General features: G+C 42.6%; 1 long non-coding RNA gene across 1 annotated transcript; it reads left to right on the top strand.

The window, feature by feature from the left end:
- Positions 1–8,788: 8,788 nt before the first annotated feature.
- On the top strand, positions 8,789–11,840 carry LOC308394017. Its single transcript, XR_013971078.1, has 3 exons — positions 8,789–9,226; positions 11,081–11,117; positions 11,744–11,840. It is a non-coding gene; the product is annotated as an uncharacterized lncRNA (long non-coding RNA).
- Positions 11,841–13,179: the final 1,339 nt, after the last annotated feature.

Raw genomic sequence — 13,179 nt, forward strand, 5'->3', positions numbered from 1 at the left:
TTTGACCCTCACTATATGAGAAGTCAAATGGACAGGTCGGAGGTCAAATGTGGCATTAAATCTTTAAGTGGTACATTCTTATGGCGACTGTGGCTCAGGGGGTTGGGAAGTGTGTCTGTAACCGGAAGGTCGCCGGTTTGATCCCCGGGCTCTCTGTCCTGGTCGTTGTGTCCTTGGGCAAGACACTTTACCCTACTGGTGTTGGCCAGAGGGGCTGATGGTGCAATATGACAGCCTTGCTTCTGTCAGTCTGCCCCAGGGCAGCTGTGGCTACAACCTTAGCTTGCCTCCACCAGTGTGTGAATGCGAGAGTGAATGAATAGTGGCGTTGTAAAGCACTTTGGGTGCCTTGAAAAGCGCTATATAAATCCATTATTATTATGTTGACAATACACACCACACTTGTAAGAATCAAAGTTAAAATTATAAGACTTTTTATAAAGTGTTTCTCTCTGAGAGCAGTTAAGATTATAGAGAGGAAGCTAAAGACAGATATGTCTGTGAAGGTTCTCAGTCATCCAGGTCATCGTAGTCAAAGGAGCTTGCAAAGAAAAGCGTCTGGACTTCTTTAAGTTGCTTGAAGACGTTTCACCTCTCATCCGAGAAGCTTCTTCAGTTCTAAGGTCAAATGGTGGAGAGTCCCAGATATAAACCTAGTGGGAGTAACCCCCCACAGAGGGACAAAAGGACCCCCTGATGATCCTCTAATCGCCTGAGCCAAGGTGTGAAACTGGGTGTGGGTCCCAATCAGCCAGAGTTTCGGGTGTGTTCATTGTGAAACCGAGCCAAGGTGTTAAACTGGGTGTGGGTCCCAATCAGCCAGAGTTTCGGGTGTGTTCATTGTGAAACAATGGCTGTCCGAGTCTTCTATCAAAAGTTACAGCTATTTATATGAAGTTGTACAAAAACGCTTTCTTTCGCCAAGACAGTGCGTTTCTCACTGTTACATGCATTTGAATGGGGAACTCGCCCGAAACAAAGTATAGGTTTTCATTATGTAAATAACCTGAAAATCTTAGCTCACACAGCTTTAAAACCTGTTTGCCCAGAACGGGGATATTGAAGTCTATAAGATAAAGCCATGAACATGTGTCCCAGTCTTCTATCAAAAGTTACAGCTATTTATATGAAGTTGTACAAAAACGCTTTCTTTCGCCAAGACAGTGCGTTTCTCACTGTTACATGCATTTGAATGGGGAACTCGCCTGAAACAAAGTATACAAAGTATAGGTTTTCATTATGTGAATAACTTGAAAATCTTAGCTCACACAGCTTTAAAACCTGTTTGCTCAGAACGGGGATATTGAAGTCTATGAGATGAAGCCATGTGTGTCCGAGTCTTCTATCAAAAGTTACAGCTATTTATATGAAGTTGTACAAAAACGCTTTCTTTCGCCAAGACAGTGCGTTTCTCACTGTTACATGCATTTGAATGGGGAACTCGCCCGAAACAAAGTATAGGTTTTCATTATGTGAATAACTTTAAAATCTTAGCTCAAACAGCTGCAAAACCTGTTTTCCCAGCACGGGGATATTGAAGTCTATAAGATAAAGCCATAAACATGTGTGTCTGAGTCTTCTATCAAAAGTTACAGCTATTTATATGAAGTTGTACAAAAACGCTTTCTTTCGCCAAGACAGTGCGTTTCTTACGATTACATGCATTTGAATGGGGAACTCGCCCGAAACAAAGTATAGGTTTTCATTATGTGAATAACTTGAAAATCTTAGCTCAAACAGCTGCAAACCCTGTTTGCCCAGAACGGGGATATTGAAGTCTATAAGATAAAGCCATAAACATGTGTGTCCCAGTCTTCTATCAAAAGTTACAGATATTTATATGAAGTTGTACAAAAACGCTTTCTTTCGCCAAGACAGTGCGTTTCTCACTGTTACATGCATTTGAATGGGGAACTCGCCCGAAACAAAGTATAGGTTTTCATTATGTCTCTGGTGTAATGTGGATTGCCTGAGACAACAGCACAGGGCCTCGTGAAATGTGGATGGTATTGGCCAGCACCACTGGCCCTGGTGTAATGGGGATGGCATCAGCCAGTAGCACAGGCCCTGGTGCAATGTGAATGGCCTCATCCAACACCACTTGCCCTGGTGCAATGTGGATGGCATCAGCCAGCAACACACTCCCTTGTGTATTGTGGATGGTCTCAGACAGCACCAAAGGCCCTGGTGAAATGTAGATGGCCTCAGCCAGCAACATACGCCTTGGTTAAATGTAGCACAGGCCCTGTTGTAATGTGGATGGCCTCATCTAACAACACTGGCCCTGGTGAAATGTGGATGGTAATGGCCAGCACCACAGAGCCTGGTGTAATGTGGATGGCCTAAGCCAACAACACTGGCCCTGGTGAAATGTGGATGGTATTGGCAAGCACCAGAGGCCCTGGTGTAATGTAGATGGCATCTGCCAGTAGCACAGCCCCTTGAGTATTGTGAATGGCATCAGCATGCAACACCACAGGCCCTGGTGAAATGTAGGTGGCCTCAGCCAGTACCACAGGCCCTAGTATAATGTGGATGGCACCAGTCAGCAACGCAGGCTCTGGTGAAATATAGATGGCCTCAGAAAGCAGCACAGGCCCTGGTGTGGTGAAGATGGTCTCACAGGGAGCACAGGCCCTGGTGCAATGTGAATGGCCTCAGCCAGCAACACAGGCCCTGGTGTAATGTGAATGTCCTCATCCAACACCACTGGCCCCGGTGCAATGTGGATGGCATCAGCCAGTAGCAGAGGCCCTTGTGGATGGCAACAGCCAGCAACACACTCCCGTGTGTATTGTGGATGGCAACAGCCAGCAACACACTCCCTTGTGTATTGTGGATGGTATAGGCCAGCACCAAAGGCCCTGGTTAAATGTAGTTAGCCTCAGCCAGTAGCACAAGCCCTTTTGTAATGTGGATGGCCTCATCTAACAAGACTGGCCCTGGTGAAATATGGATGGTAATGGCCAGCACCACAGATCCTGGTGTAATGTGGATGGCCTCAGCCAACAGCAAAAGCCCTGGTGTAATGGGGATGATGGCCTCACAGGAAGCACTTTCCCTGGTGTAATGTGGATAGCCTCAGCCAACACCACTGGCCCTGGTGAAATGTGGATGATATCGGGGAGGACCAAAGGCCCTGCTGTAATGTGGATGGTTTCAGCCAACAGCACAGGCCCTGTTGTGGTGAAGATGGCCTCACAGGAAGCACTGTCCCTGGTGAAATGTGGATAGTATTGGCCAGCACCACAGGCCCTAGTGTAATGTAGAGGGCATCAGCCAGTCGCACAGGCCCTTGAGTATTGTGAATGGCATCAGGCAGCAACACCACTGGCCCTTGTGAAATGTGGATGGTTTCGGACAGCAACACAGGCCCTTGGGTAATGTGGATGGTATCAGCCAGCAGCACAGACCCTGGTCTGGTGAAGATGTCCTCAGCCAACAGCACAGGCCCTGGTGGGGTGAAGATAGCCTCACAGGGAACACTGGCCTTGGTGAAATGTAGATGGCCTCAGCCATGAACATATGCCTTGGTGAAATGTAGGTGGACTCAGCCAGTAGCAACACAGGCCCTGGTGAAATATGGACGGTATTGGTAATAACCACACCCTGGTGTGGTGAAGATGGCCTCACAGGGTGCACTGGCCATGGTGAAATGGCCTAAGTCGGCAACATAGGCCCTGGTGAAATGTGGCTGGCCTAATCTAACAACACTGGCCGTGGTGAAATGTGGATGGTAATGGCCAGCACCAGAGACCCTGGTGTAATGTGGATGGCCTTAGCTAACAACACTGGCCCTGGTGAAATGTGGATGGCATCAGCCAGGAGCACAGACCCTTTTCTGGTGAAGATGGCATCAGCCAGGAGCACAGACCCTTTTCTGGTGAAGATGGCATCAGCCAGGAGCACAGACCCTTTTCTGGTGAAGATGGCATCAGCCAACAGCACAGGCCCTGGTGTGGTGAAGATGGCCTCACAGGGAGTACTGGCCGTGGTGAAATGTAGATGGCATCAGCAACTCTAAGAGGCACTGGTGTATTGTGTGGCGCCAGTGTCCGGCAGCCTCGCCTCTGTCAGTGCGCCCCAGGGTGGCTGTGGCTACATTGTAGCTTACCATCACCAGTGTGTGAATGTGTGTGTGAATGGGTGGATGACAGGTTGTGTAAAGCGCTTTGGGGTCCTTAGGGACTAGAAAAGCGCTATACAAATACAGGCCATTTACCATTGTGGATGGCATCAGCCAGCAAGACAGGCCCTTGTGTATTGTTGATGCATCAGCCCGCAACAGAGGTCCTTTTTAAATGAAGTTGGCCGCATCTAGCAACACAGGCCCTGGTGAAATGTAGATGGCTTCAGTCAGTAGCACAGGCCCTAGTGTGGTGAAGATGGTCTCACAGGGAGCACTGGCCTTGGTGAAATGTGGATGGAATCAGCAACCAGCAGAGGCCCTTGTGTATTGTAGTTTGCCTCAGCCAGCATCACAGGCCCTGGTAAAATGTAGATGGCCTCACCCAGCAAAACACGCCCTGGTGAAATATAGCTGGCCTAAGCCAGTATCACAGGCCCTGGTGTAATGTGGATGGAATTGGCCAGTAGCAAAGGCCCTGGTGTAATTTTGATGGCATCAGCCAGCAACGCAGGCTCTAGTGAAATGTAGATGGTATCAGCAAGAAGCACAGGCCCTGGTGTGGTGAAGATGACCTCACAGGGAGCAGTGGCCCTTGTGTAATGTGGATGGCATCAGCCAGTGGCACAGGTCTTTGTGTATTGTGGATGGCATCAGCCACCAACACAGGACCTGGTGAAATGTAGTTGGCCTCAGCTAGTAGCACTGACCCTTGTGTATTGTGGATGGCCTCAGCCACCAACACAAAACCTGGTTGAAATGTGGATAGTTTCGGCCAGCACACAGGGCCCTGTTGTAATGTGGATGGCATTAGCCAGCAACGCAGGCCCTGGTGAAATGGAGATGGTATCAGCAAGCAGCAAAGGCCCTGGTGTGGTGAAGGTGGCCTCACAGGGAGAACTGGCCTTTGTGTATTGTTGATGGCATCAGCCACCGACACAGGACCTGGTGAAATGTAGTTGGCCTTGGCCATAAAAACAGGCGCTGGTCAAATGTAGATGCCCTCAGCCAGCAACATACGCCCTTGTGAAATGTAGTTGGCCTCAGCCAGTAGCACAGGTCGTGTTGTAATGTGCATGGCTTCATCTAACAACACAGACCCTGTTATAATGTGGATGGCCTGATCTAACAACACTAGCTGTGGTGAAATATGAATGGCATTGGTAAGCACCATACACCCTGGTGTAATGTGGATGGCTCTAGCTAACACTACTGGCCGTGGTGAAATGTGCATGATATTGGCGCATGTAACAGTGAGAACTCAGACAAACATATTTATGGGTTTATCGGGCGAGTTCAATTCAAATGCATGTAACAGTGAGAAACGCACTGTCTTGGCGAAATAAAGCGTTTTTGTACAACTTCATATAAATAGCTGTAACTTTTGATAGAAGACTCAGACACACATATTTATGGCTTTATCTCATACAATTCAATATCCCCGTGCTGGGCAAACAGGTTTTACAGCTGTTTGAGCTAATATTTTCAGGTTATTCACATAATGAAAACCTATACTTTGTTTCGGGCGAGTTCCCCATTCAAAATGCATGTAACAGTGAGAAACGCACTGTCTTGGCGAAATAAAGCGTTTTTGTACAACTTCATATAAATAGCTGTAACTTTTTGATAGAAGACTCGGACACACATGTTTATGGCTTTATCTTATAGAACTCAATGTCCCCGCGCTGGGAAAACGGGTTTTAAAGCTGTGTGAGCTAAGATTTTAAAGTTATTCACATAATGAAAACCTATACTTTGTTTCGGGCGAGTTCCCCATTCAAATGCATGTAACAGTGAGAAACGCACTGTGTTGGCGAAAGAAAGCGTTTTTGTACAACTTCATATAAATAGCTGTAACTTTTTGATAGAAGACTCGGACACACATGTTTATGGCTTTATCTTATAGAACTCAATGTCCCCGTGCTGGGAAAACGGGTTTTAAAGCTGTGTGAGCTAAGATTTTAAAGTTATTCACATAATGAAAACTTATACTTTGTTTCGGGCGAGTTCCCCATTCAAATGCATGTAACAGTGAGAAACTCACTGTGTTGGCGAAAGAAAGCGTTTTTGTACAACTTCATATAAATAGCTGTAACTTTTGATAGAAGACTCGGACACACATGTTTATGGCTTTATCTTATAGAACTCAATATCCCCGTGCTGGGAAAACGGGTTTTAAAGCTGTGTGAGCTAAGATTTTCAAGTTATTCACATAATGAAAACCTATACTTTGTTTCGGGCGAGTTCCCCATTCAAATGCATGTAACAGTGAGAAACGCACTGTCATGGCAAAAGAAAGCGTTTTTGTACAACTTCATATAAATAGCTGTAACTTTTGATAGAAGACTCGGACACACATGTTTATGGCTTTATCTTATAGACTTCAATATCCCCGTTTTGGGCAAACAGGTTTTAAAGCTGTGTGAGCTAAGATTGTCAAGTTAATCACATAATGAAAACCTATACTTTGTTTCGGGCGAGTTCCCCATTCAAAATGCATGTAACAGTGAGAAACGCACTGTCTTGGCGAAATAAAGCGTTTTTGTACAACTTCATATAAATAGCTGTAACTTTTTGATAGAAGACTCGGACACACATGTTTATGGCTTTATCTTATAGAACTCAATGTCCCCGCGCTGGGAAAACGGGTTTTAAAGCTGTGTGAGCTAAGATTTTCAAGTTATTCACATAATGAAAACCTATACTTTGTTTCGGGCGAGTTCCCCATTCAAATGCATGTAACAGTGAGAAACGCACTGTGTTGGCGAAAGAAAGCGTTTTTGTACAACTTCATATAAATAGCTGTAACTTTTTGATAGAAGACTCGGACACACATGTTTATGGCTTTATCTTATAGAACTCAATGTCCCCGTGCTGGGAAAACGGGTTTTAAAGCTGTGTGAGCTAAGATTTTCAAGTTATTCACATAATGAAAACCTATACTTTGTTTCGGGCGAGTTCCCCATTCAAATGCATGTAACAGTGAGAAACGCACTGTCATGGCAAAAGAAAGCGTTTTTGTACAACTTCATATAAATAGCTGTAACTTTTGATAGAAGACTCGGACACACATGTTTATGGCTTTATCTTATAGACTTCAATATCCCCGTTTTGGGCAAACAGGTTTTAAAGCTGTGTGAGCTAAGATTGTCAAGTTAATCACATAATGAAAACCTATACTTTGTTTCGGGCGAGTTCCCCATTCAAATGCATGTAACAGTAAGAAACGGACTGTGCTGGCGAAAGAAAGCGTTTTTGTACAACTTCATATAAATAGCTGTAACTTTTGATAAAAGACTCGGATACACATGTTTATGGCTTTATCTTATAGAACTCAATGTCCCCGCGCTGGGAAAACGGGTTTTGCAGCTGTTTGAGCTAAGATTTCCAAGTTATTCACATAATGAAAACCTATACTTTGTTTCGGGCGAGTTCCCCATTCAAAATGCATGTAACAGTGAGAAACGCACTGTCTTGGTGAAATAAAGCGTTTTTGTACAACTTCATATAAATAGCTGTAACTTTTTGATAGAAGACTCGGACACACATGTTTATGGCTTTATCTTATAGAACTCAATGTCCCCGCGCTGGGAAAACGGGTTTTAAAGCTGTGTGAGCTAAGATTTTAAAGTTATTCACATAATGAAAACCTATACTTTGTTTCGGGCGAGTTCCCCATTCAAATGCATGTAACAGTGAGAAACGCACTGTGTTGGCGAAAGAAAGCGTTTTTGTACAACTTCATATAAATAGCTGTAACTTTTTGATAGAAGACTCGGACACACATGTTTATGGCTTTATCTTATAGAACTCAATGTCCCCGTGCTGGGAAAACGGGTTTTAAAGCTGTGTGAGCTAAGATTTTAAAGTTATTCACATAATGAAAACTTATACTTTGTTTCGGGCGAGTTCCCCATTCAAATGCATGTAACAGTGAGAAACGCACTGTCATGGCAAAAGAAAGCGTTTTTGTACAACTTCATATAAATAGCTGTAACTTTTGATAGAAGACTCGGACACACATGTTTATGGCTTTATCTTATAGACTTCAATATCCCCATTTTGGGCAAACAGGTTTTAAAGCTGTGTGAGCTAAGATTGTCAAGTTATTCACATAATGAAAACCTATACTTTGTTTCAGGCGAGTTCCCCATTCAAATGCATGTAACAGTGAGAAACGCACTGTCTTGGCGAAAGAAAGCGTTTTTGTACAACTTCATATAAATAGCTGTAACTTTTGATAGAAGACTCTGACACACATGCACTGTAAACCCCAACAGTCTACCTGACTTATAAAGTTTCTGGATATAACAATTGAAACTCCTCACATAGTTAAAACAACTTAAAACTTTTCTGTTCGGTTAACGATTCAAACAGTTATAATTGTACATGGCTTAGAAGTTAAGAGTAAATACTGCTTTCTTAATTATGATTTTTGAGTAAATGTTTTTTTTCCGAGCTCCGCATGTCATGACGTCATGACCTTTTCTCTCTAACCTGAACGACGTTGACAGAAAATTCTGTTCAATATGGCTGCCCTTCTCGAGCGACTGGAGAACACATTTGGAGAAACTTGTAAGTAAAACGGAACCTTCGTTATGTTTATTTTTTTCCATAAAAAAGCAAGTATATTAATATGTTGCAGCCAATAACTTGTTTTCGAATGCGCTGTTGTGTTAAAAGCACAGACCCAGGTGGTGAATAGTTGTTCGCGCTCTTTTTCAAACATAGATTATGTCGTCAGTTTTACAGTTTTAACCGATTAAAACAGTTTTACGAAGAATCACACAAAGAAAGGGTCTTAGTGATATTTCAACGACCCCTTGCCAACGCAAGAAAGTTGGCGTTTTTACAACAGCAGCCTCATTGTTCGGCAGGTTTTTTTTTTTCTTCTCATTAGCATCATTCAAAAGTGACTTAGCTAGCAGTGGCAACTTCTATCTAAAACAATTGAAATATAGCAAGGTGTTGTATATTTAGTGTGCTAATAAGGTTTTCAATATTTTTATTTTTTCTTCCAAGGCTGAAGACCGAAGACCAAAAGACAGAAGAAAAAAAATTCAGACTGCAATTAATTTCAGGTGGAGACAGTAAACACAGGTGAGTTGAAAGATCTATTGAAGAGTCCTTTCTTCATGGCCATTAAACATTTTTAGGTTAAAAGACCTGTGTCATGAATCGCTGTGCGGCAGGCAGGAGTTGGACCCAAAATGCAGGACTCAGACTCAGGGGATGAACTCAAAATCACATCTTTAATTGCTGGTCACAGAAAACGAGCATACAAAACTAAACTGGGAAAATATAAACTCACACCTTGCAGAGAGGCACAGGAGGAAACACACAGCTTGAGGGACGACGCAGCACTGACTCAGAGAAACACAGGGTTTAAATACAAAGTGAAGTAACGAGGGGAATGAGACACAGAAGGAGAGCACAGCTGGGAGAAATCAGAACTGACGAGACAAGGGAGCAAAGTAGGATACACTCACATGAGACACAGACCTTCAAAGTAGAACAGGAATTAGCACAGATGCAAACTAGACTAGGGGAGACAGAGCAACTAAGAAACACAGAGGGCAGCTACCAAATACTCAGAACTAAACAGAATACAAGAACACCAAACTAAGACACTACACTAAAGAACAAGCTGGGACAACAAAGAGAACTAAGAACATAATACAAAAAACTCAGAGGCACAAGAAACTCAAAACACTGGGTCACTGACCCAGGACCGTGACAACCTGTTTTTTAAAAAAAAAATCATGCCCTGGCTTTGTCACACCGAATCAAATAAATTCAAATTCAAATTCAAATTTTATTTGTCACGTACACAGTCATACACAGTACGATATGTAGTGAAATGCTTGGACAACTGCTCGTGACCTAAAGAAAACAAAAAAGGAAAAGGCTATGAATAAGATAGGAAATAAATATGAAAAATTAAAAAGGGTAAATTTAACTAGGAAGGAATAAAATATAAATTAAGGTTAAAAATGAAATAACTGTACAACACAAATTAGAATGAAGGGTAAATTTAACTGGGAGAATAAGATAAAATATATAAATTAAAGTTGAAAATAAAATAACTGTACAACAAAATACACAATATAGAACTATATAAGAATGTATGAAGAAATATAAATAAATATATACACAATAACAGCAGCATATACACAATAACAGCAGCGTGATTTAAGTAATGAAGTGAAACAATGTCCAGAATGTCCAGTGTGTGTAAGAACTGTATGTGTGGGTCAGTACTGTGTGGTGGTGTGATTGAGAGACCGTATCGCCTGCGGGAAGAAGCTCCTCCTCAGTCTCTCTGTGTTGGTCTTCAGGGAGCGGAATCGCTTTCCTGACCTCAACAGAGAGAACAGTCTGTTGTTGGGATGGCTGAGGTCCTTCACGATCTTCCTGGCCTTGGTCCAGCACCGCCTGCTGTAGATTGAGTGCAGGTCAGGGAGCTCGGAGCGGATGGTGCGCTCAGCTGACCGCACAACCCTCTGTAGAGCTCGTCTGTCCTGCACGGTGCTGTTCCCGAACCAGGTTAAGATGTTTCCCGTCAGGATGCTCTCTATGGTGCAGGAGTAAAAGTTCCTGAGCACCTTGGAGGGCAGTTGGAAGTCTCTCAAGCGTCTGAGGTGGTAGAGACGCTGACGGGCCTTTTTCACCACGGTGTTGATGTGACAGGACCATGACAGGTCCTGCGTGATGTGAACTCCGAGGTATTTGAAGCTGTCCACTCTCTCCACTGGGCACTCGTTGATGACAGGGGTCTGGTAGTTCCTCTCATGTTGAAAAGATCTATTTTCATGGCTCCCCCCATTACCATTTCCTTGTACTTCTTTCTACCAGTCTATTTTATTTTGTGACATTAACATCTTAAATGTACCCCTAATTATTAATAGCTGTGTTAGTATTTATAATGCTTTTTTTTTTTTTTATCATGTGCAGCTCTACCAAGGGTCAGTGGCACAGTTCACCTTTTGTGGTAAGTTATAACACTTCATATGTGGTCACATAAGTAAGTTGTTTCATCAGTTGTTCAGTTCTTATAAAATGTTGTATAATTGTACCAAATCACTGAGGATACATCCAATGTGTAAATCACAATCAACAATTTTACTGTGATATTCGCTCGTGTTTAGAGAATCTCCATTAGCTTTGTTACTGAGTTTCCATTTTTGTAGGGCCAAATTTGTATTAAAAATTAATATTTTCATATGATGTGAAATGACTCAATCATTTCTAATTTTTAGAAGAAACCATTCATTAAGTCCCTTAAGGTGAAGATTTCATATATTGATAATGATAAAATTAACACAAATTAAAAGTTTCACTGATAAACACACAATTTTTCCTTGCTTTGAACCCCATGTTCTATATAGATTACAGCTCTGATCTGGAGAACACTATTTTAAAATACTGTGTAGGGTTTTTGTCAAATGATTAAGAAACAGACTCTCTGTCACAAGAGACAGAAAGGTTGTATCTTAAAAGAAAAGTCTCCAAAATTTAGTAGAGTCTGATGTCATGCAGTTTCATAAACATGTATTCTCCCCAAAGAATGACACCTGAAAACTTTGCGTTAAATGAACTTTTCTTTTCCCTTTTTAGGAGGCGCCTGATATCAACGTGAAACGCACTGCAGTACTTCGTGCCCTTCCTGTATACCTGTGGGAGGAGGACCCAAAATTCTTTTAGACATGTAATGTAAGTGTATTTTTGCATTACTTAAATTCTGCCAGTAAGATAAAATGCTATGGATTTCTTTAAATACAATTTAATACCCTAGCAGCTAACAAATTGTACAAACAAAATACCCTCTCTTTAGAAAACCCTCACACACAAACACACACAGGTCAGGAGCAGGGCACAGGCATATCACAGCACTATGGCTATGCTGCAGGTGGCCCAAAAGCCAGGCTGAAGTCAAGATTTAGTTTCTTTTTGAGATAAAGTCATGAAATAAAAAATTACTTTTTTTTTTTTAGAAAAATAACAAAAATACAAATTATGTAATGCAAAAAGCTAACACGTTAATGTACATTTTTCAAAAAAAGTAGAGTACCCTAACTCGTTACAAAGTAACCTACTACACTGCTGAATGTTTTGCTAGATTACAGGTCATGCTTGTCACATTCTCTCAAACCAACCTTACTTATTTAATTGGGGCAATCATGGCTCAAGAGCTGGCAGTTTGTCTTGTAATCAGAAGGTTGCCGGTTCGAGCCCTGGCTCCGACAGTCTCGGTCGTTGTGTCCTTGGGCAAGACACTTCACCCGTTGCCTACTGGTGGTGGTCAGAGGGCCCGGTGGCACCAGTGTCCGGCAGCCTCGCCTCTGTCAGTGCGCCCCAGGGTGGCTGTGGCTGCAATGTAGCTGCCATCACCAGTGTGTGAATGTGTCTGGATGACTGAATGTGTAAAGCGCTATACAAATACAGGCCATTTACCATTGATACTGTGTCTATTCCAGGCGGACGCATTGGATGAGTCGACCCTCATTGACACTCCAGTTGCCCTTCTCACTGTGGTTACCGACTAGGGCTGGGTATCGTCACTGATTTCTAGAATCGATTCAATTCCGATTCACAAGGTCCCGAATCGATTCGATCCACGATTCGATTCGATTTAAATCTGGGAAATTTTGACAGTCAGAAATATTATAATTCAGATCAGTACATTTACATATTTTTGTATCAATAAAAAGGAAGCTGACACAAGCAAGACTTTATCACAGGTGTGAGCATCACAGCAGATGCCTTTGTGTCAAAGTAGCTGAAGATAAAACACAGAAATACATGAAGGTGAGTTTCCTGGCCTGGGATTTTATAAAAATATTCTGCAGTACATCAAAAACGAAAGAAAACCATTAATCAACATATGAACATTACCTCTGAAGTTACAGCGGTTTTATTAGAGACACGGCGTTTTGCATTTTGAATAATTTTAAAAAGTTTAAATTTGTTCAGTATTGAACAGCAGAAATTAGGTTTTCTTTTCGGAAGTAAGTAAAAGGGAAAAAAACAGCGGCCGACAGCGCTGTAAACAA

This window comes from Rhamphochromis sp. 'chilingali' (genome assembly GCF_963969265.1).
Source record: "Rhamphochromis sp. 'chilingali' genome assembly, chromosome: 3".
Lineage (NCBI taxonomy): Eukaryota > Metazoa > Chordata > Actinopteri > Cichliformes > Cichlidae > Rhamphochromis > Rhamphochromis sp. 'chilingali'.